This window comes from Sycon ciliatum, chromosome 12 (genome assembly GCF_964019385.1).
Source record: "Sycon ciliatum chromosome 12, ocSycCili1.1, whole genome shotgun sequence".
Lineage (NCBI taxonomy): Eukaryota > Metazoa > Porifera > Calcarea > Leucosolenida > Sycettidae > Sycon > Sycon ciliatum.
In genome coordinates, this window is record NC_088654.1 from 21,909,567 (window position 1) to 21,935,575 (window position 26,009).

Genomic DNA, 26,009 nt, shown 5'->3' on the forward strand with positions numbered 1-26,009 from the left:
TCTTGGTGATCGACTGAAATCGTGTCACGTCACCCATGAAGACACCTGGCAGCCTATCAAGTCGGCGATTGTAGATGCTGCCGAAGCTTCCATCCCTGCACGGAAATCTCGACGTCAGCCTGACTGGTTTGCAGACAGCGCAACAATCCTTGAACCCAAGCTGCAACATCGAAACCGTGCCTATGCCCAGTGGCTTCAGTCTGCTGATCCCGCTGACCTTTCAGCTTTCCGCAAGGCCCGTAGTGCAGCGCGTACTGCAGTTCGAACGGCAAAGCGTGTCTGGTTGCAGAGAAAGGCGGATATGGCACAGTCTGGCAAGTTCAGTGGGGAGCGCGTCTGGTCAGCCATCCGGGACATCCAGCGCTGCTACAATGGTATGAAACCTGTGGCCTCTCATTCCATTCGCAAATCTGATGGAACCCTGTGTGTGTCAGCGGAGGAAGAGCGTGTTTGCTGGCAGCAACATTTCACCCGTGTTCTCAATGTCATTAGTGTGTTCGATGTCTCTGTCTTCCAGCAGTTGTCCTGCCGGGAAGTTGACGACAGCCTGGCATGCCCTCCAACGGCTGTGGATATTGAGTGCGCTCTCCATCATCTGGCCAACGGCAAGTCGGCTGGTTCGTCTCTCATCGTTGCGGAGCTGTTGAAGCACGGCTTTACTGTTCTTCGGCCACACCTGGATGCACTCTTCTCCACATGCTGGTCAGCGTCATCTGTGCCTCAGGAGTGGAAAGATGCTGTGCTCGTCCCTATTCCAAAAAAAGGTGACTTGAGCAAGTGTGACAACTGGAGGGGAATAGCCTTATTGGACGTCGTCAGGAAGCTTCTCGCACGTGTTATTCAGGACCGGCTGCAACCTCTTGCTGAGGCACATCTCCCTGAAAGCCAATGTGGTTTTCGGCGCGGGCGATCCTGCACAGATGCCATCTTTTGCGTGCGACAGGTAGTCGAGAAGGCATTCGAGCACCGCTGTAAGGCCTTTCTCGTTTTCATCGATCTCCGCAAGGCGTACGACTCGGTACCGCGCGCTGCACTGTTGCTGGCCCTTGAGGTGTATGGTGTGCCTGGGTCACTCATCCAGCTGATTGACGGCTTCCATTCAGGCATGCAGGCTGCTGTTCGGGTTGATGGTGATGTGTCTGGGAACATCTCGGTTGAGAATGGTTTGCGGCAAGGGTGCGTTATGGCCCCACTGTTGTTTAATCTGTACTTTGGTTCTTGTGCTGGAAGCATGGCGTTCAGCTATAGCAGCAGCTGGTGTTAATGGTGTGTCCCTGATATCTTCAATCCATGGAAGTGGCAATCTATTTCCCAAGCGAACCCGTCAAACTGGCACGACATCGGTCAACGACCTGGAGTTTGCAGATGATGCAGCACTACTTGCACCATCCCGTGAGTCAGCTCAACTGGCTTTGGAGCTGTTCAGCAACGTTGCTTCTTCCTTCGGCTTGACTCTGAGTACAGCGAAGACCAAGTTCATGGCCGTTGGTGCAAATTTATCATGTGCTGACCGCCTTCCGCTCTTTGTTGGTCCGGAGGAGATCGAAAGTGTCAAATCCTTTGTGTATCTTGGCTCTGTGATAACTGCTGACACCCGCTCATCTGCAGATGTGGCCAGAAGACTCGGTAAGGCAGCGGCAGCTTTCGACCTTATGCGCCGTGTCTTTCTTGACCGAAACCTTTCCATCGCCACCAAGCGCCATCTTTACGATGTTTGCGTTCTGTCCACATTGCTCTATGCCTGTGAGTGCTGGACTCCGCTGAAGAGAGACATGGTTGCCATCAACAACTTCCACCACCGCTCCCTCAGGTTCATTCTGGGTGTATCCCGGCTCGATCAACAGCTGCAGCATGTCAACAACCAGGAGCTGCGAAGACGCTGGGGTGATATGGCACTGCCATCTGATACCGTCAGACACCGCCGTCTGCAGTGGCTTGGGCATGTCGCCAGAATGCCAGATAACCGGCTTCCGAAGCTGATACTGTTTAGCTTCTTCTCAGATCCACGCCCAGCCTGTGGGCCACGACTGCGATGGAAAGACCTCGTCGCACGTGATCTTCGTTTCGGTGGCATAGTGAATTGGCTCACTTTGGCTCAGGATCGCCCAGCATGGCGCGAGGCAATTGCAAAGACTCCGGATGATCTCGTGGAGTGTAACAACAACAAAGTCACCTGCAAGGTTTGCAACCGATCATTCACTGCTCGTGGGATTCACCGTCACAAGTGCTCAGCTGTACGGTCCTTACCTGTTGCCCAGCAGCCTGGGGCCCGTCACTGTGGAGTTTGTGACCGCTGGTTTCAAAGCGCTGGCGGTTTTGCAGTTCATCGTTGTGTGGAGCGTCAGACATCGGACGAAATACCAGCTGTTTCAACGAGATGCAGCCTGAATTTGGACTGCTGCCAGCACCATTGCTCGATCTGTGATCGCTGCATGAAGAGTCAGGCTGGTTTTAACCGCCATAATTGTACTCGAGGCAAACGACTGCGAAAGGACCAGAGGACTAATCTGCCCATTCAATGCAGCATATGTAACGAACGATTCTCCCGCCCGCAGGACCTCACCCGCCACCGAAGACAGAAACACTAGCTATGTGTAGAACGGTCCCCTTTCACCTCAATTATTCTCCTTGTTTCTTTTTTCTCGCTGTTGTCTCCCGCTTCTGGGAGCGACGTGGCCATTTTGTGGCAGTTGTACATAGTAGTAGTGTGTGTATGTGTGCACGGATGTGTGTGTCGATGGTGTGCATTTTGTGATTGGTGAACACTCTGATCCCTAAACCGCGATACCGGAGCTCCCAAGCTATAGCCTCAGATTGATTTATAGTTCATCGTTGGGAATGAGTTCGCTGCTCATGATGCTGTTGCGGATGTTGCGGCCCTAGCTGAAATTGTCGAAGCTCGCCCTGATGCCAGTATCCTGTAGCACTCTGTCACTTTTGCATCAGCATGTTCGGCGATGGAGTTTGCAGAACATCAGCAAAAGCGGCTGGCCACCCTTCAACCGTTGGTCCAAGCAACGTGCTTCTCTAAATCAGTTGCAGTGCGGGCAGCTGCCAGTGGGTTGGTGATGAAGCACTTTGTCTTGTCCTACAAACGAAGTGGTGAGCCAGCCATTTCCAGACTGATGAAGGAGCAAGTCGGACGTAAGAAGCGGGTGACAGTCTCAAGGAAGATTATATTAGTGGTGGTTGAACACCTAGCGAAGAACCAGCAGCAACCCAACTGTAAGGAACGCCCTGTGGCACAGTGCTTCACTTGTTTGTGCGCACCGTAAAATACCATCATTTTTGCCAGTGTGGGGACACGTTCTAGCTCACATAGTTGAAGAACAAGAGGACTCAATGTTGTCTGATTTGTTCCAACATGTCAGCTTTCATTGTAGTTTGATATGGGGCAGTTCTAAGCGCTATCATAGCTACATGTACATGTATCACAACCAAGTACCAACAGGAGAGTAATCATGGAGAAAAGTACCTATCGATAATGCGTGCACCCAGGGTTTTCCGGCAAATTTGATAGTTCAGCTATTCCATCCTTGTATTGTTCTGAACGCCGAGGGCTCTAGTGAGTTTATGCAACACCTAACAGCCAAAAATCCAATAAGTTATGACCAAAGCAGCAGCAGAGAAGTACAAGCAATATAGATACGTGAATTTACCAATTTTAGGCAAATTTTGACAGTTTTTTGGATTTTTCTCCAGAATTTGCACGGTGACCCCTATTTTCGCCGCGGTAAACCTGTTCCAACCCACTTATAGAACGTGTTTGAAGTATCCACATATGGGGCAAACTCAAAAATAAGCTGCAAAAAATATTCAAAGTTTCATTTTTTGCGTTTTTTTTGTTCTTCTCCAGGAAATGACGACCTGGATCCCATCGTCACCCAAAGTGTACATTTTTCGGTGTTGATATCATCTTAGTCAATACCTCGAACAGACTGTAAAAATTTATGTCATATTTTCTCTCCTAACTGATGTTATGGACGATTTCTCGTCAATTTTGGGATTTTGTGTAATTTTGTGTCATCAAGGAAAATTGTGTTTTTGGCAAGACCTATTCGAGCAATTGAAAAACTGATGTTACTAAGCGAAAATATAAGGCTGTACCTATTCAAACCTGATGTCAGATTGGGCTGATGTTGAAATTAAGTTTTTGGGCCTAACTGTCCCGAACCCCCTTAATCGCAAAGTGAAGATTCACGGGTAAAAAGCCCCAAACTGTGAGATAGGTTATTTTTCAGCTTTCAGCAGCCCTGGGCGAGTTGTTTAGAGAAATGTGGCTGTTTTTCTTGGTACACTTGTCTATGTCTAGCTACACAAGGAGTTGAGGATGTTCATTGTCGTTTTCTGAGTTGCGAACGGGCAGAAAGGTGAGAAAATGTCGGATTTTGACCATTTGTGCTGACCTTTGAATTTCAATGTACCTCTCTATAACATAACCCAGCTGCATTGTCAATGGTCGCATTGATTTGATTTTTGGTTTGCTTGTAGGGCGCAGGCACCCACATTCAGTGACGCAGAAAAATTGGCGCTGCTGTGAATAGTTTAGTCGCAAAGTGCAGATTCACGGGTAAAAGCCCCAAACTGTGAGATAGGTTATTTTTGAGCTTTCAGCAGCCCTGGGCGAGTTCTTTAGAGAAATATGGCTGTTTTTCTTGGTACACTTGTCTATGTCCAGCTACAAAAGGAGATGAGGGTGGTCATTGTCATTTTCTGAGCTGCGAACGGGCAGAAAGGTGAGAAAATGTCGGATTTTGACCATTTGTGCTGACCTTTGAATTTCAATGTACCTCTCTATAACATGACCCAGCTGTAATGTCAGTGGTCGCATTTATTTGATTTTTGGTTTGCCTGTAGGGTGCTGGCACCTTCATGCAGTGACCCAGAAAATTAGACACTGCTGTGAATAGTTTAATCGCAAAGTGAAGATTCACGGGTAAAAAACCCCAAACTGTGAGATAGGTTATTTTTCAGCTTTCTGCAGCCCTTGGCGAGTTCTTTAGAGAAAAGTGGCTGTTTTCTTTGTGCACCAGTCTATGTCCAGCTACACAAGGAGATGAGAATGGTCATTGTCTGTTTCTGAGCTGCGAACGGGCAGAAAGGTGAGAAAATGTCGGATTTTGACCATTTGTGCTGACCTTTGAATTTCAATGTACCTCTCTATAACATGACCCAGCTGTAATGTCAGTGGTCGCATTGATTTGATTTTTGGTTTGCTTGGAGGGCGCTGGCACCCACATTCAGTGACCTAGAAAATTCTGCACTGCTGTAAATAGTTTAATCGCAAAGTGAAGATTCACGGGTAAAAAAGCCCCAAACTGTGAGATAGGTTATTTTTGAACTTTCAGCAGCCCTGGGCGAATTCTTTAGAGAAATGTGGCTGTTTTTCTTGGTACACTTGTCTATGTCCAACTACAAAAGGGGATGAGTGTGATCATTGTCATTTTCTGAGCTGCGAACGGGCAGAAAGGTGAGAAAATGTCGGATTTTGACCATTTGTGCTGACCATTGAATTTCAATGTTACCTCTCTATAACATGACCCAGCTGCATTGTCAATGGTCGCATTGATTTGATTTTTGGTTTGCTGGGAGGGCGCTGGCACCCACATTCAGTGACCCAGAAAATTTGGCGCTGCTATGAATAGTTTAGTCGCAAAGTGAAGATTCACGGGTAAAAAGCCCCAAACTGTCAGATAGGTTATTTTTCAGCTTTCAGCAGCCCTGGGCGAGTTCTTTAGAGAAATGTGGCTGTTTTTCTTCTTGCACTTGTCTATGTCTATCTACACAAGGAGATGAGGGTGGTCATTGTCATTTTCTGAGCTACGAACGGGCAGAAAGGTGAGAAAATGTCGGATTTTGACCATTTGTGCTGACCTTTGAATTTCAATGTACCTCTCTATAACATGACCCAGCTGTAATGTCAGTGGTCGCATTGATGTGATTTTTGGTTTGCTCGTAGGGCGCTGGCACCCACATTCAGTGACCTAGAAAATTCTGCACTGCTGTAAATAGTTTAATCGCAAAGTGAAGATTCACGGGTAAAAAGCCCCAAACTGTCAGATAGGTTATTTTTGAGCTTTCAGCAGCCCTGGGCGAGTTCTTTAGAGAAATGTGGCTATTTTTCTTGGTGCACTTGTCTATGTCCAGCTAAACAAGGAGTTGAGGATGTTCATTGTCGTTTTCTGAGTTGCGAACGGGCAGAAAGGTGAGAAAATGTCGGATTTTGACCATTTGTGCTGACCTTTGAATTTCAATGTACCTCTCTATAACATGACCCAGCTATAATGTCAGTGGTCGCATTGATTTGATTTTTGGTTTGCCTGTAGGGCGCTGGCACCTACATTCAGTGACCCAGAAAATTTGACACTGCTGTGAATAGTGAAGTGAAGATTCACGGGTAAAAAGCCCCAAACTGTCAGATAGGTTATTTTTCAGCTTTCAGCAGCGCTGGGCAAGATCTTTAGAGAAATGTGGCTGTTTTTCTTGATGCACTTGTCTATGTCCAGCTACACAAGCAGATGAGGATCGTCATTGTCTGTTTCTGAGCTGCGAACGGGCGGAAAGGTGAGAAAATGTCGGATTTTGACCATTTGTGCTGACCTTTGAATTTCAATGTACCTCTCTATAAGATGACACAGCTGTAATGTCACTGGTCCCATTGATTTGAGTTTTGGTTTGCTTGTAGGGCGCTGGCACCCACATGCAGAGACCCGGAAAATTTGACACTGCTGTGAATAGTTTAGTCGCAAAGTGAAGATTCACGGGTAAAAAGCCCCAAACTGTGAGATAGGTTATTTTTGAGCTTTCAGCAGCCCTGGGCGAGTTCTTTAGAGAAATGTGGCTGTTTTTCTTTGTGCACTTGTCTATGTCCAGGTATACAAGGAGGTGAGGATGGTCATTGTCTGTTTCTGAGCTGCGTACGGGCAGAAAGGTGAGAAAATGTCGGATTTTGACCATTTGTGCTGACCTTTGAATTTCAATGTACCTCCCTATAACATGACCCAGCTGTACTGTCACTGGTTGCATTGATTTGATTTTTGGTTTGCTTGTAGGGCGCTGGCACCCACATTCAGTGACCTAGAAAATTCTGCACTGCTGTAAATAGTTTAATCGCAAAGTGAAGATTCACGGGTAAAAAGCCCCAAACTGTGAGATAGGTTATTTTTGAGCTTTCAGCAGCCCTGGGCGAGTTCTTTAGAGAAATGTGGCTTTTTTCTTGGTGCACTTGTCTATGTCCAGCTACACAAGGAGTTGAGGATGTTCATTGTCGTTTTCTGAGTTGCGAACGGGCAGAAAGGTGAGAAAATGTCGGATTTTGACCATTTGTGCTGACCTTTGAATTTCAATGTACCTCTCTATAACATGACCCAGCTGCATTGTCAATGGTCGCATTGATTTGATTTTTGGTTTGCTTGGAGGGCGCTGGCACCCACATTCAGTGAAGCAGAAAATTTGGCGTTGCTGTGAATAGTTTAGTCGCAAAGTGAAGATTCACGGGTAAAAAGCCCCAAACTGTGAGATAGGTTATTTTTCAGCTTTCAGCAGCCCTGGGCGAGTTCTTTAGAGAAATGTGGCTGTTTTTCTTGGTACACTTGTCTATGTCCAGCTACACAAGGAGATGAGGGTGGTCATTGTCATTTTCTGAGCTGCGAACGGGCAGAAAGGTGAGAAAATGTCGGATTTTGACCATTTGTGCTGACCTTTGAATTTCAATGTACCTCTCTATAACATGACCCAGCTGTAATGTCAATGGTCGCATTGATTTGATTTTTGGTTTGCCTGTAGGGCGCTGCACGGCTGTTATGCATGCATAATCCAGCGACATTATGTACGGTACGACATTTTCCCGTCGCCCCAGTGATCCTTGATGCTGTCGTACGCGACCTTGCTGCCTTTTTCAAATCTCTGGAAATATTCGGCAAGGTTTCGCTTATGTTTCTGTCGATTCCAGCCGTTTTCTACGCTGGATTCGCGAAGTCTAATCGAATTCACCTTCCTGCCTTCAAGCTGCGCAAGCAGATATTTTGATCGTCAAAATGCGCAATGGGAAAGTGAAGTTACGATCTTTTTCGTTTCGTTCTTCCTCGTCGTGCCGGCCATTGGCGTTTATCAGAATTGGCTCACATTCGAGGCTTCCTCCTAAGGGGTGCAGAATATTTGGCAGCCTTCACGCCAATTTTCATTGAAAGGTTTGTCCTTTGCCTACGTCGTAGTTATATTTTCATTGCCGCCCAGATTATCGTTTTCGTGCCCAAGTCGATTTGCGTGGCGTACTTGGACGTCAATTGCAAGTGTTTGCTGATATATGCAGGACGAGTGGAGGCGTGTTCTCCTGCCTCAATGTCTAACGAAGACCCCGGTCTCGTCCGCCATAGGAGGGATCCGTGCATGCTTCGTTCTGGATGTCAGCAAGTACAAATCAGACATGCATCCAATCAACATTTTTTGAAATTCATGCTTTCGAAATGTATGTAGAAACAGGACATTGTGTAGAGATTTTAAATGTTAGAGATGCAAGATTCCCCATCTGTCTGAGGCCTTACGTGTAGACACATAGGCATGGCTTTTTGTATTACTAGTGGTACTGCAGATTTAGGCCACGCACAATGTAGTCTTTCGACGATCCTGCTGAAAAGCACACACTTGCATGCGTAAAGGCATGCGTAAAGACCATACTGAAATACTTCAAGTAATTGAACAACAACAAACGGCAACCGTGATACAGCTTATATACTTGCACTACATCAGCACTAAGCACAGCATGGCACTCAGGACAGGGCCGCAGCCGCTGGTGATGGCCATACCCGGTTTTACCGCTCTCGGCGTTCATTATAATTACATGTAACATGTTCAATATGCAAATGATTATGTAGAACACTAATAGGCTATCATCGTACACTCCTCACTAGAGTCCCTCCTAAACTGCTTTCTTCTTTAGTGAGGACTCCTGTACACGCTGCATTATGCAGAGTATCTGTTGCTACCGGAGTGTGTAGCCGAAACAACCAGGTTATTATTCTGATGCCAATAAGATACACAGCATCACGCATCTTCATGACCGTGCCATTCCTATGGAGCTGGCTCAGGGCTTGATGGCAATGCAGTTCACCTGCTGAATTGACAGATGTCCATGAATTCATTTTAAAATAACAAGTCGGTCAAGTGAGAATTCAAGTCGGCAGGAATAGCGCAAGCTCCCACGTAGGGAGCAACACACAATTCCCCAAGTATCGCCGAAGTTGCATCAACCTCTTCTTCACATTAATTACAATACGGCGAATTAGATCAAAGCTGTAAGAAGCTAAATAATTCTGTGACTTGAAACAAGCATTATAGAATAACACCTATAGCAGGTTCATGTGCTTTAAAAGTTAGAGACTGGAAGATATCCTCTATTTGTACACTAACAACACCAACATGGCAGCATTGCGGGCAACCAACTCCGCCATGCTATGACACTTGATGATGTGTTGTGGTACTTTGCTTATCACTGCAAGCCCACTGGTTGACTTGACCATCATCCATTGCTTCTTTCATGACGAATATCAGCAGTGCAACTGTGGCAATATATATCCTCGCCTCCAATGCCGCTCTTATTGGAGGAGCACATTCTACTGGAAATGAAACACTTCAATGTTCAGTTAGTGCTGATCTGGAATAGTATGGAGAGCAGGGTGGTGAAGGGTTACACGCAAATTCAACATCCTTGCCGATGAGCACTGTGGAGCATGTGCAATGCAGAAACTGCTGTCCAATAGTATACAGAATCTGATTTCTAGCAATCCTAAAATCCTCACATTGATCCCCAAGGTGAAGAGCACACGCATGAAGAGACGTACATGTAGCTGCTATGTCATCAACTTTGCGTTGAGAGAGTAGCAGACGATCGAATTCTATCCTTCTCCTTCTCCAAGATGAATTGCAATCAGTCTAACGATTTATTTGTGCTCTTTTCTTATGCACGGAAATCTGGCTGTAAGCTGTCCTCAGGGGAGAACATGTTCTAGAATAAGAGCAGCGGGGTTCCATCTGTTCACGTCATGATGGTAGTGAGTCAAGCAAACGTGCCCCCTTCTTGTTCCGAAGTTTCAAACACAACTAATTCCATGATGCACTACATTACTAGAATTTATTACACTGCATCGTCTTGAAAACAATTCCTGTATTGACTCCAGGACATACTAACTTCGGTACTTCGCCGAAGGGAGGCTTCCAGGTCTTGGTAGACTTATTCTCCTCCAGCATGGCCTCATACGAGCTCTCCAAAGCACGAATCCATCGCCCCAAAAACAAAATTTTCTTCGATAAATTTGAAAAATGTGCAGAAAGACTGCACGCGTCGGCACGCTGTGCGTACGGGACCTGTTGCAATGCGGGTTGCTACGGTACGCCGCCATATTGATAAATGTCGCACTCGGAACAGCCGTGGCTGGCACCTACATGCAGTGACCCAGAAAATTTGACACTGCTGTGAATAGTTTAGTCGCAAAGTGAAGATTCACGGGTAAAAGCCCCAAACCGTGAGATAGGTTTTTTTTGAGCTTTTAGCAGCCCTGGGCGAGTTCTTTAGAGAAATGTGGCTGTTTTTCTTGGTGCACTTGTGTAAGGTGAGAAAATGTCGGATTTTGACCATTTGTGCTGACCCTTGAATTTCAATGTACCTCTCTATAACATGACCCAGCTGCATTGTCCATGGTCGCATTGATTTGATTTTTGGTTTGCTTGGAGGGTGCTGGCACCCACATTCAGTGACCTAGAAAATTTGGCGCTGCTGTGAATAGTTTAGTCGCAAAGTGAAGATTCACGGGTAAAAGCCCCAAACTGTGAGATAGGTTATTTTTCAGCTTTCAGCAGCCCTGGGCGAGTTCTTTAGAGAAATGTGGCTGCTTTTCTTGGTGCACTTGTCTATGTCCAGCTATACAAGGCGATGAGGATGGTCATTGTCTGTTTCTGAGCTGCCAAAGGGCGGAAAGGTGAGAACATATCGGATTTTCACCATTTGTGCTGACCTTTGCATTTCAATGTACCTCTCTATAACATGACCCAGCTGTAATGTCAGTGGTCGCATTGATGTGATTTTTGGTTGGCCTGTAGGGCGCTAGCACCCACATGCAGTGACCCAGAAAATTTGATACTGCTGTGAATAGTTTAGTCGCAAAGTGAAGATTCACGGGTAAAAAGCCCCAAACTGTCAGATAGGTTATTTTTCAGCTTTCGGCAGCCCTGGGCGAGTTGTTTAGAGAAATGTGGCTGTTTTTCTTGGTTCACTTGTCTATGTCCAGCTACACAAGGAGTTGAGGATGTTCATTGTCGTTTTCTGAGTTGCGAACGGGCAGAAAGGTGAGAAAATGTCGGATTTTGACCATTTGTGCTGACCTTTGAATTTCAATGTACCTCTCTATAACATGACCCAGCTGTAATGTCAGTAGTCGCATTGATGTGATTTTCGGTTTGCTCATAGGGCGCTGGCACCCACATTCAGTGACCTAGAAAATTCTGCACTGCTGTAAATAGTTTAATCGCAAAGTGAAGATTCACGGGTAAAAAGCCCCAAACTGTGAGATAGGTTATTTTTCAACTTTAAGCAGCCCTGGGCGAGTTCTTTAGAGAAATGTGGCTGTTTTTCTTGGTGCACTTGTCTATGTCCAGCTACACAAGGGGTTGAGGATGTTCATTGTCGTTTTCTGAGTTGCGAACGGGGAGAAAGGTGAGAAAATGTCGGATTTTGACCTTTTATGCTGACCTTTGAATTTTAATGTACCTCTCTATAACATGACCCAGCTGCATTGTCAATGGTCGCATTGATTTGATTTTTGGTTTGCTTGGAGTGCACTGGCACCCACATTCAGCGACGCAGAAAATTTGGCGCTGCTGTGAATAGTTTAGTCGCAAAGTGAAGATTCACGGGTAAAAAGCCCCAAACTGTGAGATAGGTTATTTTTCAGCTTTCAGCAGCCCTGGGCGAGTTCTTTAGAGAAATGTGGCTGTTTTTCTTGGTACACTTGTCTATGTCCAGCTACAAAAGGAAATGAGGGTGGTCATTGTCCTTTTCTGAGCTGCGAACGGGCAGAAAGGTGAGAAAATGTCGGATTTTGACCATTTGTGCTGACCTTTGAAGTTCAATGTACCTCTCTATAACATGACCATGCTGTAATGTCAGTGATCCCATTGATTTGATTTTTGGTTTGCCTGTAGGGCGCTGGCACGTACATGCAGTGACCCAGGAAATTCTGGAATGCTGTAAATAGTTTCATCGCAAAGTGAAGATTCACGGGTAAAAAGCCCCAAACTGTGAGATAGGTTATTTTTGAGTTTTCAGCAGTCCTGGGCGAGTTCTTTAGAGAAATGTGGCTGTTTTTCTTGGTGCACTTGTCTATGTCCAGCTACACAAGGAGTTGAGGATGTTCATTGTCGTTATCTGAGTTGCGAACGGGCAGAAAGGTGAGAAAATGTCGGGTTTTGACCATCATTTTGTGCTGACCTTTGAATTTCAATGTACCTCTCTATAACATGACCCAGCTGCATTGTCAATGGTCGTATTGATTTGATTTTTGGTTTGCTTGGAGGGCGCTGGCACCCACATTCAGTGACCCAGCACGTACATGCAGTGACCCAGGAAATTCTGGAATGCTGTGAATAGTTTAGTCGCAAAGTGAAGATTCACGGGTAAAAAGCCCCAAACTGTGAGATAGGTTATTTTTCAGCTTTCAGCAGCCCTGGGCGATTGATTTTTGGTTTGCTTGGAGGGCGCTGGCACCCACATTCAGTGACGAAGAAAATTTGGCACTGCTGTGAATAGTTCAGTCGCAAAGTGAAGATTCACGGGTAAAAAGCCCCAAACTGTGAGATAGGTTATTTTTTAGCTTTCAGCAGCCCTGGGCGAGTTCTTTAGAGAAATGTGGCTGTTTTTCTTGATACACTTGTCTATGTCCAGCTTCAGAAGGAGATGAGGGTGTTCATTGTCATTTTCTGAGCTGAGAACGGGCAGAAAGGTGAGAAAATGTCGGATTTTGACCATTTGTGCTGACCTTTGAATTTCAATGTACCTCTCTATGACATGACCCAGCTGTAATGTCAGTGGTCGCATTGATTTGATTTTTGGTTTGCCTGTAGGGCGCTGGCACCTACATTCAGTGACCCAGAAAATTTGACACTGCTGTGAATAGTTTACTCGCAAAGTGAAGATTCTCGGGTAAAAAGCCCCAAACTGTGAGATAGGTTATTTTTGAGCTTTCAGCAGCCCTGGGCGAGTTCTTTAGAGAAATGTGGCTGTTTTTCTTGGTGCACTTGTCTATGTCCAGGTACACAAGGAGTTGAGGATGTTCATTGTCGTTTTCTGAGCTGCGAACGTGCGGAAAGGTGAGAAAATGTCGGATTTTGACCATTTGTGCTGACCTTTGAATTTCAATGTACCTCTCTATAACATGACCCAGCTGTAATATCAGTGGTCGCATTGATGTGATTTTTGGTTTGCTTGGATGGCGTTGGCACCCACATTCAGTGACCCAGAAAATTTGGCGCTGCTGTGAATAGTTTAGTCGCAAAGTGAAGATTCACGGGTAAAAAGCCCCAAACTGTGAGATCGGTTATTTTTCAGCTTTCAGCAGCCCTGGGCAAGTTCTTTAGAGAAATGTGGCTGTTTTTCTTGGTGCACTTGTCTATGTCCAGCTACAAAAGGTGATGAGGGCGGTCATTGTCATTTTCTGAGCTGCGAACGGGCAGAAAGGTGAGAAAATGTCGGATTTTGACCAGTTGTGCTGGGCTTTGAATTTATATTTACCTCTCTATAACATGACCCAGCTGTAATGTAAGTGGTCCCATTGATTTGATTTTTGGTTTGCCTGTAGGGCGCTGGCACCTACATGCAGTGACCCAGAAAATTTGACACTGCTGTGAATAGTTTAGTCGCAAAGTGAAGATTCACGGGTAAAAAGCCCCAAACTGTCAGATAGGTTATTTTTCAGCTTTCAGCAGCCCTGGGCGAGTTCTTTAGAGAAATGTGGCTGTTTTTCTTGGTGCACTTGTCTATGTCCAGGTACACAAGGAGTTGAGGATGTTCATTGTCGTTTTCTGAGTTGCGAACGGGCAGAAAGGTGAGAAAATGTCGGATTTTGACCATTTGTGCTGACCTTTGAATTTCAATGTACCTCTCTATAATATGACCTAGCTGCATTGTCAATGGTCGCATTGATTTGATTTTTGGTTTGCTTGGAGGGCGCTGGCACCCATATTCAGCGACGCAGAAAATTTGACGCTGCTGTGAATAGTTCAGTCGCAAAGTGAAGATTCACGGGTAAAATGCCCCAAACTGTGAGATAGGTTATTTTTCAGCTTTCAGCAGCCCTGGGCGAGTTCTCTACAGAAATGTGGCTGTTTTTCTTGGTGCACTTGTCTATGTCCAGCTACACAAGGAGATGAGGATGGTCATTGTCTGTTTCTGAGCTGCGAACGTGCGGAAAGGTGAGAAAATGTCGGATTTTGACCATTTGTGCTGACCTTTGAATTTCAATGTACCTCTCTATAACATGACCCAGCTGTAATGTCAGTGGTGGCATTGATTTGATTTTTGGTTTGCTTGTAGGGCGCTGGCACCCACATTCAGTGACCTAGAAAATTCTGCACTGCTGTAAATAGTTTATTCGCAAAGTGAAGATTCACGGGTAAAAAGCCCCAAACTGTCAGATAGGTTATTTTTGAGCTTTCAGCAGCGCTGGGCGAGTTGTTTAGAGAAATGTGGCTGTTTTTCTTGGTGAACTTGTCTATGTCCAGCTACACAAGGAGTTGAGGATGTTCATTGTCGTTTTCTGAGTTGCGAACGGGCAGATAGGTGAGAAAATGTCGGATTTTGACCATTTGTGCTGACCTTTGAATTTCAATGTACCTCTCTATAACATGACCCAGCTGTAATGTCAGTGGTCGCATTGATTTGATTTTTGGTTTGCCTGTAGAGCGCTGGCACCTACATGCACTGACCCAGAAAATTTGACACTGCTGTGAATAGTTTAGTCGCAAAGTGAAGATTCACGGGTAAAATGCCCCAAACTGTCAGATAGGTTATTTTTCAGCTTTCAGCAGCCCTGGGCGAGTTCTTTAGAGAAATGTGGCTGTTTTTCTTGGTGCACTTGTCTGTGTCCAGCTACACAAGGAGATGAGGATGGTCATTGTCTGTTTCTGAGCTGCGAACGTGCGGAAAGGTGAGAAAATGTCGGATTTTGACCATTTGTGCTGACCTTTGAATTTCAATGTACCTCTCTATAACACGACCCAGCTGTGATATCAGTGGTCGCATTGATGTGATTTTTGGTTTGCTTGGAGGGCGCTGGCACCCACATTCAGTGACCCAGAAAATTTGGCGCTGCTGTGAATAGTTTAGTCGCAAAGTGAAGATTCACGGGTAAAAAGCCCCAAACTGTGAGATCGGTTATTTTTCAGCTTTCAGCAGCCCTGGGCAAGTTCTTTAGAGAAATGTGGCTGTTTTTCTTTATTGCACTTGTCTATGTCTAGCTACACAAGGAAATGAGGGTGGTCATTGTCATTTTCTCAGCTATGAACGGGCAGAAAGGTGAGAAAATGTCGGATTTTGACCATTTGTGCTGACCTTTGAATTTCAATGTACCTCTCTATAACATGACCCAGCTGCATTGTCAATGGTCGCATGGATTTGATTTTCGGTTTGCTCCTAGGGCGCTGGCACCCACATTTAGTGACCTAGAAAATTCTGGACTGCTATAAATAGTTTAATCGCAAAGTGAAGATTCACGGGTAAAAAGCCCCAAACTGTGAGATAGGTTATTTTTGAGCTTTCAGCAGCCCTGGGCGAGTTGTTTAGAGACATGTGGCTGTTTTTCTTGGGGCACTTGTCTATGTCCAGCTACACAAGGAGTTGAGGATGTTTATTGTCGTTTTCTGAGTTGCGAACGGGCAGAAAGTTGAGAAAATGTCGGATTTTGACCATTTGTGCTGACCTTTGAATTTCAATGTACCTCTCTATAACATGACCCAGCTGCATTGTCAATGGTCGCATTGTCAATGGTCGCATTGATTTGATTTTTGGTTTGCTTGGAGGGCGCTGGCACCTGTTTCGGGGTAAACAAGGTAGTTGTTTACGACAGGATTATATTCTCACTTGGCCATTGTAGGCACATCATAAGAACCACGACATCTAAAGGATCCTGTATGAAAGTAGGCAGCTGCGAGATGTGTATCTCGCGCATGCTCTCACATGGCTACGTAATGCATTACATCATAATACAACATCCCCTTCGTCATAAAGGAGTACTAACCTACATAACATACCGTACGTATATGACGGCGTGTTCACAATATAGAACATAACATCCAACAATAGCTCTATGTACAAGATAACAATCATGAATGGCACACGACGGCGTGCTAACAATACAGAGACATAGTATCCAACAATAGCTCTATGTACAATATAACAATGGCACCTCAGCTACTGTGACATAAGCGAACAGGTCCATGAGGCCTCTCTGGCCCTACACATCCAGGATTGACCTGGGTGCGACTGCGCGGCCAGACCGTGTTCGATACAGCTGGGTGGCAGGTTCAGCAGGCTGGCTGACGTCACACGGTGACGGCGGCTGAGACTGGCTAACGTCGCTCCACGGCGACGGCACGTCACTCGGCGGCTGAGGCTCGCCAATGTCGCTGCGCGTCGACGGCTGAGGGCCTGCGAGACTGGCATCCGGCGAGAAGTGGACCCGCCTCTCTCTTAGGTGGGTACGGTTGCGCCGCACTTCTGTCCCATGGTCAGGCTGCACCATGTATGACCGTGGCCCGTTGACAGACTGGGTTCCGATACCAGGTTCCCACAGGTGCGTGGTCGGGCTGCGGATGCCGACGTGCTGACCAGGAACTAGGGGGCGGAGAGACTGAGCTCGCTGGTCATGGTGTACTTTCTGCTGGTCCTGCCGTTCCTCGAGCTTCTGTCGGATGGCCTCGTCCCGAGTGTCGCGCTGGTGTTTGCGAGGCAGGTTGTCCTGTACCTGACGACCGAACAGCATCTCGGCCGGCGACGGTAAGCCCTGGCACACTGGGGTGGCGCGAATGTACAGCAGTGCTAAGTGCGGGTCGGTCCCGCTCTCCCTTGCCTTCTCGGGAGCTCTCTTAGCGATCTTGACTTGCGATTCGATAAACCCGTTACTCTGCGGGTGATGTGGCGACGACGTACTGTGGCGGAATCCATATTCGGCAGCAAACTCCGCGAACAGATGGCTGCTGTATTGCGGCCCATTGTCCGACTTCAGCACGGCTGGGATGCCGTGCTCACCGAAAATCTCCTTGAGGTGCTGGATGATGGCCCTGCTGGTCGCTTGTCCGGCAGGCAGCTTCCGGGTGATGAAGTACTTGGAGTAGTAGTCGGCGGCAATGAGGTATTCTGACCCGCCGAGGTAGAACAGGTCCGTGCCTAAGGTGTGCCATGCCCTTGGCGGAATATCGGGCTGCACCAGTGGTTCCTTGGCTTGACTGCTCTGGTGGCGCTGGCACGTCGTGTAAGATGAGACAGTTCTGGCTCGCAGCTTGGTCTTCTCTATGCCTTGGTGGCTGGCGTGCAGCTTGCTGAGGATTTCCCCCCTCATTGGCGGGGGAATCAGGACGCGACTGCTCTTCAGGATGAGACCGTCCTCGGTGCTCATCTCGTCGCGGAAATTCCAGTACGGGAGCAGAATTGCCGGCACCGCGCTCCTCTCTGATGGCCAGCCACTGAAGATCATCTCCTTCAGTGCTGACATCTCGGCGTCTTTAGCCGACTCCTCGCGGATCCTCGTCATCGCTGCATCGCTGAATTGCGGGAACACGGCATGTACACTGACGTCGAGGTCCTCAATTGGCTCTGTTTCCTCTGACGACAGTCGGGATAGCGCGTCTGCGATCGGAATGTCCTTTCCGGGGCGGTACTTGATGGTCATGTCGAACGGCTGCAGCTTCAGCAGCATGCGCTGTAGACGCGGCGGGGCTGCGCGGAGGTGCTTGAGCTTGATTGACTCCAGCGGCTTGTGGTCGGATTCTACTGTGAATGACTGACCGAATAGGTAGGTGTGGAATCTTTCACACCCGTATACGACAGCTAAGAGCTCACGCTCAATATTGGCGTAGCGAGACTCCGTCTCGGTAAGCTTCTTGCTGGCGAATGCAACAGGCTTGTCGTCTTGCAGCAGAGTGGCGCCGAGACCTTTCATGGAAGCGTCGACTTGTAGTGTCGTTGCCTTGCCTGGGTCGAAGTAACTGAGCGTTACTTCTGTCGAAATGGCGGCCTTGACCTTGTCTAAGGTGCGCTGGTGGCTGTCTGTCCAGGCGAACGGTGTATCTGGCTTGGTCAGCTCACGCAGGTGCGCGGTCAGTGTACTGGCATTTGGTATGAACGGGCTCATGTACGTGACTAGCCCGAGGAACGTCTGGAGCTCGTCCTCGTTCTCGGGGTGCTCCATCTGCTTCAGCGCTGAGACCTTCTTCGGGTCGGGCTGTATTCCTTCAGCGCTGCAGATGATGCCGAAGAACTTGATCTTGTCCTCTTTGATGCGGCATTTGTCTGGGTTCAACTTGAGACCAGATTGTTCGCAGCGAACCATCATCTGGTGCATGTTGAGATCATGGTCCTCGTCTGACGTCCCGTATGTGACGATGTCGTCTGCGATTCCGGTGACGCCTGAGCACCCTTCGAACGTCTGGTCGATCCTTGCTTGGAAGACATCTTGCGACATCTTGAGGCCGAATGGCATGCGAAGGAATCTGTAGCGCCCGAATGGTGTGTTGAAGGTGGTGAGGTAACTGGATTCGTCGTCGAGCTCCACATTCCAGTACCCACATTTGACGTCGACGATCGAGAACACTTTGGCACCTCTCAACTTCGGGGTGATCTCCTCAATGGTGGAGACCACGTGGTGCTCTCGCAGGATGGCGTGATTGAGGTCCTTGGGGTCTAGGCACAGGCGTAGCTTGCCATTGTCTTTGAGGCGGAACACGAGGCTGTTCACCCACGCTGTTGGTTCGCCTTCCTGGATCTTGGTGATGATGCCGTTCTGGATCATGTCCTCCAGCTCCGTCTTGATCTCGTCTCTCAGTGCGATGGCGTGGAGGTGGCGTGGAGGGTGTACAACCGGGAGGACGTTGGGGTCCACCGTGATGTGGTACTTGCCTGGGAATTTCCCAATGCCATCGAAGCACTTCGGGTATTGCTTCATCAGGTCGTCCTTGTCTCGGATGCTCGCTGGCTTCTCCTGGACAGCGCAGTTCAGCGTGACTAACTGCAGGGCTGTCGCTGTCGGGAGACCGATGATAGCAGTGCCAGGGCAGTCCGTGATGTAGAAGTCAGCGAGTTGACTCTTGCCATCGTAAGAGCACGGAATAGGACGGGTTCCGCATTGCTTTTTCTTGGATCCGCCGTACGCTGTGAGGGTGGTACTTGACGGCTTCACGGACTTCGGCTTTGGGTATCCGTTTGGTCCGACGTGCTGGGGGAACATTTGGCAGAACACTCTCAGCGGCAATATATTGCCCTGGGCGCCCGTATCCACCTTGGCTCTCAAGGTGGCCGGTCTGTTGGTGTTGTCCAGGCTGACATTGAGGGTCACGAACACCTCTCGCTCTAGTGGCGGTTGGTGACGCTCGACGCTGTCGATGATGACGGCGTCGAAATGCAGTGCGTCGAAGCGTCTCCGTGGGCTGGGGCTCCTCTGGGGGTAGCGCTCCCGCGGGCTGGGGCTCCTCTGGCGCCAGCGTCCGCGTTGCTGGCCCCTTCCATGTGCCTCGTCTCTCCCCTGCGAACGGCATACGTTTGCCCAGTGATTCGCCTTCCCGCATTTGTTGCAGGTGGAGCCGTGCGCTGGGCACTTGCTTGGGTGGTGGGTTCGTCCACATTTGCCGCAGTCTGCGTGTCCCACAGATTTGGAAATGGCGTGAACCGTTTCAGGTAGACGGCTGCTGCTGGTGGAGGTGGACAGCTACTCCATGTGGCGCTGTGTTGCTTCATAAGTACGGGCCTTGTCAAGCGCTTCGTCCAGAGTCAAATCACTACCACCCTCCAGCAGGCGTTCTTGCACTTTCGAGTGCTTCGTCCCTACGATTAGCTGTTCTATCAGGCGATCGTTAGTCTCCTGAGCGTCCCTGAACTTGCACTTGGACGTCTTCTTCTTACACCTCGCAAAGAAATCATCTACAGACTCGTCGGGTTGCTGGCGGTATTTCTGAAGCTCAAACCGAGCCAGTCGTGCATTTACCCGTGGCTGCAAATGCTTATTAGATTTCTTGAAGACGGCAGCTACTTTGGATTTGTCGCTTGCATTATCCCACTCGAAACTATTGAAAGCATCAACACCAGTTCTCCCGATCCATAGCATGACATAGGCGACCTTTTCCTTGTCGGACTTGCCGGAAAAGGGCCCTTGGAAAACTAGAAGGCAGTATTGTTGGAACCGCTCGAATTCGTCAGGTAAATCTGCGGCTTGCCAATCCATCGACGCCGGGTTAATTCCGGCTGCTTCTGCCATTTTACCTCTTGCGCCGGTGGCGCTACTGCGACAATTCTAGGGCGTTTATTTAGTTTACTTCTGACACCATGTTTCGGGGTAAAGAAGTTAGTTGTTTACGACAGGATTATATTCTCACTTGGCCATTGTAGGCAAATCATAAGAACCACGACATCTAAAGGAACCTGCATGAAAGTAGGCAGCTGCGAGATGTGTATCTTGCGCATGCTCTTGCAAGGCTACGTGATGCATTACATCATAATACAACAGCACCCACATGCAGTGACCCAGAAAATTTGGCGCTGCTGTGAATAGTTTAGTCGCAAAGTGAAGATTCACGGGTAAAAAGCCCCAAACTGTCAGATAGGTTATTTTTCAGCTTTCAGCAGCCCTGGGCGAGTTCTTTAGAGATATGTGGCTGTTTTTCTTTGTGCACTTGTCTATGTCCAGCTACACAAGGAGATGAGGATGGTCATTGTCTGTTTCTGAGCTGCGAACGGGCAGAAAGGTGAGAAAATGTCGGATTTTGACCATTTGTGCTGACCTTTGAATTTCAATGTACAGGTCCTCCCTCGTTAGTAGACAATCTCTGGGCCATCGAAAAAGTTATCTTATAACGAGACTTATCTTGTTGCAGGACTTGCAGCTAAAGGTGAAATAGGCACTACTTCGTACTTACCGGGGCTACCCTCGATACAACATAAATTATCGATGCTTCAACTCGTTATAAGATAATTGAAAATCTCCAAGTTACTCCAACATAACTCTTCCTTGAATGCAAAGGATCGTCCATATTCACGAATACATAGACATAATACGTTTCCTCTTTCTGCTTTATCCTACGTGTTTTGGCCTTGGTCCTGCATGGTCAATATTATCTTATACTGAGGGTTTGGCACTCCAGGGACCTGGACAAAGGGTCGTTGTAACGGATTTTATATAATAACGGATTATGTTGTAACCGGACCTGTGAACAGTTGTATAGACCACGTTTCGCCAGAGGATTTCAGATTTCTATTTACTAACGGGGTTTATGTACTAACCGGACTCGTTATAATGAGGGAGGACCTGTACCTCTCTATAACATGACCCAGCTGTAATGTCAGTGGTCGCATTGATTTGATTTTTGGTTTGCTTGTAGGGCGCTGGCACCCACATTCAGTGACCTAGAAAATTCTGCACTGCTGTAAATAGTTTATTCGAAAAGTGAAGATTCACGGGTAAAAAGCCCCAAACTGTGAGATAGGTTATTTTTGAGCTTTCAGCAGCCCTGGGCGAGTTCTTTAGAGAAATGTGGCTCTTTTTCTTGTTGCACTTGTCTATGTCTAGCTACACAAGGAGATGAGGGTGGTCATTGTCATTTTTTGAGCTACGATAGGGCAGAAAGGTGAGAAAATGTCGGATTTTGACCATTTGTGCTGACCTTTGAATTTCAATGTACCTCTCTATAACATGACCCAGCTGCATTGTCAATGGTCGCATTGATTTGATTTTTGGTTTGCGTGGAGGGCGCTGGCATCCACATTCACTGACCCAGAAAATTTGGCGCTGCTGTGAATGGTTTAGTCGCAAAGTGAAGATTCACGGTAAAAAAGCCCCAAACTGTGAGATAGGTTATTTTTCAGCTTTCAGCAGCCCTGGGCGAGTTCTTTAGAGAAATATGGCTGCTTTTCTTGGTACACTTGTCTTTGTCCAGCTACAAAAGGAGATAAGGGTGGTCATTGTCATTTTCTGAGCTGCGAACGGGCAGAAAGGTGAGAAAATGTCGGATTTTGGCCATTTGTGCTGACCTTTGAATTTCAATGTACCTCTCTATAACATGACCCAGCTGTAATGTCAGTGGTCCCATTGATTTGATTTCTGGTTTGCCTGTAGGGCGCTGGCACCTACATGCAGTGACCCAGAAAATTTGACACTGCTGTGAATAGTTTAGTCGCAAAGTGAAGATTCACGGGTAAAAAGCCCCAAACTGTGAGATAGGTTATTTTTCAGCTTTCAGCAGCCCTGGACGAGTTCTTTAGAGAAATGTGGCTGTTTTTCTTGGTGCACTTGTCTATGTCCAGCTACACAAGGATATGAGGATGGTCCTTGTCTGTTTCTGAGCTGCGAACGGGCGGAAAGGTGAGAAAATGTCGGATATTGACCATTTGTGCTGACCTTTGAATTTCAATGTACCTCTCTATAACATGACCCAGCTGAAATGTCAGTGGTCGCATTGATTTGATTTTTGGTTTGCTTGTAGGGCGCTGGCACCCACATTCAGTGACCCAGAAAATTTGACACTACTGTGAATAGTTTAGTCGCAAAGTGAAGATTCACGGGTAAAAAGCCCCAACCTGTCAGATAGGTTATTTTTCAGCTTTGAGCAGCCCTGGGCGAGTTCTTTAGAGAAATGTGGCTGTTTTTCTTGGTGCACTTGTCTATGTCTAGCTACACAAGGAGATGAGGGTGGTCATTGTCATTTTCTGAGCTACGAACGGGCAGAAAGGTGAGAAAATGTCAGATTTTGACCATTTGTGCTGACCTTTGAATTTCAATGTACCTCTCTTTAACATGACCCAGCTGTAATGTCAGTGGTCGCATTGATGTGATTTTTGGTTTGCTCGTAGGGTGCTGGCACCCACATTCAGTGACCTAGAAAATTCTGCACTGCTGTAAATTGTTTAATTGCAAAGTGAAGATTCACGGGTAAAAAGCCCCAAACTGTGAGATAGGTTATTTTTCAGCTTTCAGCAGCCCTGGGCGAGTTGTTTAGAGAAATGTGGCTGTTTTTCTTGGTGCACTTGTCTATGTCCAGCTACACAAGGAGTTGAGGATGTTCATTGTCGTTTTCTGAGTTACGAACGGGCAGAAAGGTGAGAAAATGTCGGATTTTGACCATTTGTGCTGACCTTTGAATTTCAATGTACCTCTCTATAACATGACCCAGCTGCATTGTCAATGGTCGCATTGATTTGATTTTTGGTTTGCTTGGAGGGCGCTGGCACCCACATTCAGTGACGCAGAAAATTTGGCGCTGCTGTGAATAGTTTAGTCCCAAAGTGAAGATTCACGGGTAAAAAGCCCCAAACTGTGAGATAGGTTATTTTTGAGCTTTCAACAGCCCTGGGCGAGTTCTTTAGAGAAATGTGGCTGTTTTTCTTGGTGCACTTGTCTATGTCCAGCTACACAAGGAGATGAGGATTGTCATTGTCTGTTTCTGAGCTGCGAACAGGCGGAAAGGTGAGAAAATGTCGGATTTTGACCATTTGTGCTGACCTTTGAATTTCAATGTACCTCTCTATAACATGACCCAGCTGTAATGTCAGTGGTCGCATTGATGTGATTTTTGGTTTGCCTGTAGGGCGCTGGCACCTACATGCAGTGACCCAGAAAATTTGGCACTGCTGTGAATAGTTTAGTCGCAAAGTGAAGATTCACGGGTAAAAAGCCCCAAACTGTGAGATATGATATTTTTGAGCTTTCAGCAGCCCTGGGCGAGTTCTTTAGAGAAATGTGGCTGTTTTTCTTTGTGCACTTGTCTATGTCCAGGTACACAAGGAGATGAGGATGGTCATTGTCTGTTTCTGAGCTGCGAACGGGCAGAAAGGTGAGAAAATGTCGGATTTTGACCATTTGTGCTGACCTTTGAATTTCAATTTACCTCACTATAACATGACCCAGCTGTAATGTCAGTGGTCGCATTGATTTGATTTTTGGTTTGCTTGTAGGGCGCTGGCACCCACATTCAGTGACCTAGAAAATTCTGCACTGCTGTAAATAGTTTATTCGCAAAGTGAAGATTCACGGGTAAAAAGCCCTAAACTGTCAGATAGGTTATTTTTCAGCTTTCAGCAGCCCTGGGCGAGTTGTTTAGAGGAATGTGGCTGTTTTTCTTGGTGCACTTGTCTATGTCCAGCTACACAAGGAGTTGAGGATGTTCATTGTCGTTTTCTCAGTTGCGAACGGGCAGAAAGGTGAGAAAATGTTGGATTTTGACCATTTGTGCTGACCTTTGAATTTCAATGTACCTCTCTATAACATGACCTAGCTGTAATGTCAGTGGTCGCATTGATTTGATTTTTGGTTTGCCTGTAGGGCGCTGGCACCTACATGCAGTGACCCAGAAAATTTGGCACTGCTGTGAATAGTTTAGTCGCAAAGTGAAGATTCAGGGGAAAAAGCCCCAAACTGTGAGAAATGATATTTTTGAGCTTTTTGCAGCCCTGGGCGAGTTCTTTAGAGAAATGTGGCTGTTTTTCTTAGTGCACTTGTCTATGTTCAGCTACACAAGGAGATGAGGATGGTCATTGTCATTTTCTGAGCTGCGAACGGGCGGAAAAGTTAGAAAATGTCGGATATTGACCATTTGTGCTGACCTTTGAATTTCAATGTACCTCTCTATAACATGACCCGGCTGTAATGTCAGTGGTCTCATGGATGTGATTTTTGGTTTGCCTGTAGGGCGCTGGCACCCACATGCAGTGACCCAGAAAATTTGACACTGCTGTGAATAGTTTAGTCGCAAAGTGAAGATTCACGGGTACAAAGCCCCAAACTGTGAGATAGGTTATTTTTCAGCTTTCAGCAGCCCTGGGCGAGTTCTTTAGAGAAATGTGGCTGTTTTTCTTTGTGCACTTGTCTATGTCCAGGTACACAAGGAGATGAGGATGGTCATTGTCTGTTTCTGAGCTGCAAACGGGCAGAAAGGTGAGAAAATGTCGGATTTTGACCATTTGTGCTGACCTTTGAATTTCAATGTACCTCACTACAACATGACCCAGCTGTAATGTCAGTGGTCGCATTGATTTGATTTTTGGTTTGCTTGTAGGGCGCTGGCACCCACATTCAGTGACCTAGAAAATTCTGCACTGCTGTAAATAGTTTATTCGCAAAGTGAAGATTCACGGTAAAAAGCCCCAAACTGTGAGATAGGTTATTTTTCAGCTTTCAGCAGCCCTGGGCGAGTTGTTTAGAGAAATGTGGCTGTTTTTCTTTGTGCACTTGTCTATGTCCAGCTACACAGAGAGTTGAGGATGTTCATTGTCGTTTTCTGAGTTGCGAATGGGCAGAAAGGTGAGAAAATGTCGGATTTTGACCATTTGTGCTGACCTTTGAATTTCAATGTACCTCTCTATAACATGACCCAGCTGCATTGTCAATGGTCACATTGATTTGATTTTTGGTTTGCTTGGAGGGGGCTGGCACCCACATTCAGTGACGCAGAAAATTTGGCGTTGCTGTGAATAGTTTAGTCGCAAAGTGAAGATTCACGGTTAAAAAGCCCCAAACTGTGAGGTAGGTTATTTTTCAGCTTTCAGCAGCCATGGGCAAGTTCTTCAGAGAAATGTGGCTGTTTTTCTTGGTACACTTGTCTATGTCCAGCTACAAAAGGAGATGAGGGTGGTCATTGTCATTTTCTGAGCTGCGAACGGGCAGAAAGGTGAGAAAATATCGGATTTTGACCATTTGTGCTGACCTTTGAATTTCAATGTACCTCTCCATAACATGACCCAGCTGCATTGTCAATGGTCGCATTGA

The 26,009-nt window shown here is 46.9% G+C and overlaps 1 long non-coding RNA gene across 1 annotated transcript in view; it reads left to right on the forward strand.

The window, feature by feature from the left end:
• Positions 1 to 24,796, forward strand: part of LOC135828606 (uncharacterized) — a 36,546-nt gene extending 11,750 nt beyond the window's left edge. Inside the window, exon 2 of the long non-coding RNA XR_010555722.1 lies at positions 24,754 to 24,796. This is a non-coding gene — a long non-coding RNA (uncharacterized LOC135828606). The remainder of the gene's footprint in view (positions 1 to 24,753) is intronic.
• Positions 24,797 to 26,009: the final 1,213 nt, after the last annotated feature.